This window comes from Kryptolebias marmoratus, linkage group LG5 (genome assembly GCF_001649575.2).
Source record: "Kryptolebias marmoratus isolate JLee-2015 linkage group LG5, ASM164957v2, whole genome shotgun sequence".
In the NCBI taxonomy this organism is placed as follows: domain Eukaryota; kingdom Metazoa; phylum Chordata; class Actinopteri; order Cyprinodontiformes; family Rivulidae; genus Kryptolebias; species Kryptolebias marmoratus.
In genome coordinates, this window is record NC_051434.1 from 16,795,572 (window position 1) to 16,799,808 (window position 4,237).

General features: G+C 43.6%; 1 protein-coding gene across 1 annotated transcript in view; it reads left to right on the forward strand.

Annotated features, from left to right (window-relative positions):
• Positions 1–4,113: 4,113 nt before the first annotated feature.
• The window catches only part of LOC108238714 (growth factor receptor-bound protein 10), a 48,446-nt gene continuing 48,322 nt past the window's right edge, over positions 4,114–4,237 (forward strand). The window contains exon 1 of the mRNA XM_025006936.2: positions 4,114–4,192. The gene's annotated coding sequence lies outside the window, so the exon portion shown is untranslated. The remainder of the gene's footprint in view (positions 4,193–4,237) is intronic.

Genomic DNA, 4,237 nt, shown 5'->3' on the forward strand with positions numbered 1-4,237 from the left:
TAAACACTAAACAGTAAGCTGCTGTTTTTAGGACTGAAACTGTCAATGTGCAACTGGGTTTGGGACTTCACCACATGCAGACCACCGTCCGGAGAGATCCCTGGTGTCCTGTCCTCCACAGTTGTCCTGAACTCTACTTACATATGATTTCCAACAATCAGTCCAGGTAGAGGAGCTTGCTGACTGATGTATAGTGGATAAAAGACAAAAAAGATGGAAGTGGACTTCTGGCGGAGAACTCTCACCCCTCTATCGCTCATCATTGGAAGAGAAGCCACGGAGCAGATGAAAACAGCTAAATACGTGTGCTGACACATGTCTGATGGGCCCCAAACACAGCCAGCACCATTAAGGAGTCTCACCAATGACTGTTTTACAAGAAGCCCGAAGCACGCAGGCCTCGGTGATGCTTTGCTGTCTTCTTTTTACCGGTGTGGGCCGGAGAGGGTCCTGGCGCTGCAGAGACTGATTAGAGCAGCTAAAAAAAAACAACCAACAGCAGCCTTTCTTCACTAGAGGACATTTACACCAGTAGATGCAGAACAAGAGCAATAAATATAATGAGGAACCCCACCCACCCAGCTCATGAAGGCCCGGTCCCAATACTCGCACTTCCACCCTTGTTCCACCCTCGTGTCCTTCAACTGCGCGTGAAGGGTTTGAGTGAGTAGTGGGTCCCAATTCTCTGGAGTGCTGTTTAGCCCCGCCCCCTTTGTGTACTACATCCGCCCTTCGGCTAAGCCCGCATCCAGGCGGACTTCGGCGAAGTATTTACCCACAATTCATTGCTGCATGTGACGTTTTGAATGTTTTAAAATTATCTTTCTTGGTAATGAAAGGGTTTTGAATTAAATTGCAGAAATATGGCAGTGATGACAGAGCAAGCTGCGTCTGTCATGAAAAAAAATCAGTGTTTAAATGTAAAGTATTGAAATAATTCTTGTTTCACTCTGCTGTACAGGTGTGAATACGATCAAACTTTGCTCCGCGTTCAACAAGTCAGAACAAAACACATCTGAACAGCCAAATATCTCCTGCAATGACTTTGGAAAGCAAAAATACCTAAACTGTACTTTTAAAATCGTACTGGCACCTTCTTAAAATACCAAAACAGGGACCGGTCCGCCATGTTGGATGTCGCAGTTACGACGCAGAGGTGCAAGTCGATGACGTAATCTTTACTGTCCCGATTCTCCAACGTCTGCATGCTTGTAACCTGCTGCACACCAACCCTTCTGTGCACTTCGACTGAGTACACGCTTCGTAGAGGGGCGTAGGGTGGAGTGCGAGTATTGGGACCGGGCCGAACTGTTCCTCTCAGTCAGGAGTTGTGCGGCCCCAAAGCAAAGACAACAAGGCTGAGGAGCAGCTTCTTCTGTGAGGCTCGTGAACTCAGTCCCTAAAGAGAGATTCTGGTCAGCACATCTAGTCAGTCCAAAAGTTTACTCAGATACGTTCAGCAGCCTCAGCACCATTGGTATATAACAACCTACGCTCAGAACATACATTTGCGTAGTATCACGGATGTTGTTCGGTTGAGAAAACTGTGACAAACTGAACAAATAATGCAAAAACGTAGAGGTTTAATATCATAGCCGATAATATTAAAACGGTATGACATTTTTGAGAAAAAGCAGTTTTTTAAAGTCTAACAAAACAATCAAAAGTTGGCACTTGTTTTGGCTAGCCATTAAATAAAAAAAAACGTCTTTTTCTCCATCCTCTGTTCTCTGTGACGGATGTCGCAGCTAATCAGCTCCTAACTATTAGTAACTATTAGACAGAACATCACTTTAAAAATTCACAGATTTAGCTGCCCTTTAGATTACCATATCATAGGATTTCAGGTGATCAGGTTGTTTAATATTAGCTGACCTGAAAACCAAACTTTGTTCTTCTGATCTGGACGTGTGAATGGATGGAAAATAAAAAAGATGAAATCTGAAAGTAGGCATTGTTTTTAGGAGCAAGGTTGTGTCTATCGTACATCTTTGCTGATGCTTCATCATCACGTCACACAACCAATTCTCTTTTTAAGATCTGGCTTGAGCTGCACCAATAATAATTCAATAGGTTCAACTTTAACTTGTTGTACCCATTATTTAGTGACCTTGTAGTGTTTTTCTTCTTAAACTACTGTCATGAACTATGAATTATGCTGTTATTCTGGTCTGCCGGCCTAAATGTGTGATTAGATTTGACGTAAATGACACGTGCTACAGGCTATACAGTCGGTGTATCCTGTTACTTGTGGCCTGCGAAGCCAGATGGATGGTTTTGACACTAATTACTGAGTCACTTTAGCTCACAGAGTGGACTTTTTGAAGAGTTAAACTCAGGTCTTGAGCGCACTGCAAAACATTTCAGAGTCGTCGTCAAAAAAACAAACAAAAAAAAAAATCTGTGGTTTTGACTAATGAGAGGTGTCCTGCCTAAAAGGTTGAGTTGCATTTTGCACAGAAAACAGAACAAACAAAAACAACAAGTTTTAAGCAAGATGCTTGTGCGATCTGTTAGCACAGCATTATGACTTGGGGATGACTCTCAGCTACCGCCACAACAAATTTTAGCTCAATATCTCAAATAATTAAATGTAAAAGTTATAGCTGTTTTTGTGTTGGCTAAGATTGATCAGCTGGCCAGTGGGTGATGTCTTTTGTTCAATCTGTGTTTTTATGAAGGTTTTTCTAACACCGGTGATTGTTGATCGGCAGCGACATTAAATAATTTTTTTAGTTGACAGAAGCTGCGTTTGCTGCCAGTCCAACTGGATTGTGCAAACTCGAAAACAAATAGACATGTTCACAAAAACAGCTCGCATGATTTGCCATTTAAATCCTCCCTGCAACTGGCCCCACAGACGGCAACTACAAGTGGACCTCGGACCAGAACCAGGAAGCTGAAGTCTGAAGCAGCTTCCCTGTCAGCAATTTTTAGGTTTTAAACCCCCCTCCCTCTGTTTAAATGAACGGGACATTGCCCTTTATAGGAAATAAAAACACACCCCAGATAATGTTTTTCAGACGTCGAGTTTTGTTGATTCACGTGGTATGTTCAAATATTTACTTTTCCAACACTAGGATCTGTTATTTCATACTTAAAAGAAAGGTCATGTGATGCCATGATTGTGTGCGGTGGAGTAGGCGGGACTTAGCGGCCCACATGGGTAGTTCCAGGAGGACACTCGATCTATTAGTGTGATATGTCTGTGGCTGGCACAAATCTTTATTTATGTTTTATGTCCCTCTGTTTATGAAGAAGCAAACAAAAATGCTAATTATTTGCCGTGCAAAATGCAATGCAGGATCTTTTAGGCAAGACACGGCTGTCATTTCCACGGTGCGTCCTACACTTTTATTTATCGCCCAAAATGGATGGAGCTTTTTGGCGAAGTCTGTATCGTTTATTTTGTTTCTAAGTAAATTGCTATTTTTAAAAGAAAGTTGAAAACTAGAGTAACATCAACAACACTGCTGAGGCACGCAGGCTCTGACCAGCAGCTCGTAGACAGTGACAGTCGGTTACTGACTCGACTGGGTTAACGATCCGAGTCCTCACACTGAGTCAACACCCACGAGTCCGAGGGGTCAATAAACCCGGATCCTTCATGTCCTCTGGCAGACTCAGTGGGTTAATAGACTCGCCTGAAAAACAGATGAGTCGTGCAAAGACGTTTACACACATCTTGCACACATTAACATTTGCTTAACTTATATTTTAATTTTAGTTCCATTTGTGTTGTTTTATCATTTGTAAGTTGTTGGTTAACTTATTATGTGTGGAATTGTTAAAATAAACATCTGAATTAAAGACATGTGGATCCACTGTAATTGTTTTTTCTTTTTTGTTTGTTTGCAACCTGATGGACTCAAGAGACTCAAATGAACCGGATCATTTTAGTGAGTGACTCAGATTGACTCGAGTCTCTGATGTGAACAATCTTTTTTTTTTGTGTGTATTTTTTTACAGTGTCCTGCTCTGGCCTGGGGTGGGGGCTTCCTCTGCTCTGAAGCCACGCCCACCCAGTCTCGGAGGGCGAAAGTGCGCGCTCGTTCGAGCACGTTCTGCATGCGCAGGCGCGTGCGCGGCCGAGCAAGAGGGAGGGGGTGGGGGGGGAGTCAGCTGGTCGGAGAGCGGCGCGCGCGCGCGTAGGGGTGTGTGTGTGCGGGCCGTGCGCTTCGGGGGAGACAAGGTGAGGACTGCTCGGCGGCGGACAGTTTTTTTTTTTTGGGGGGGG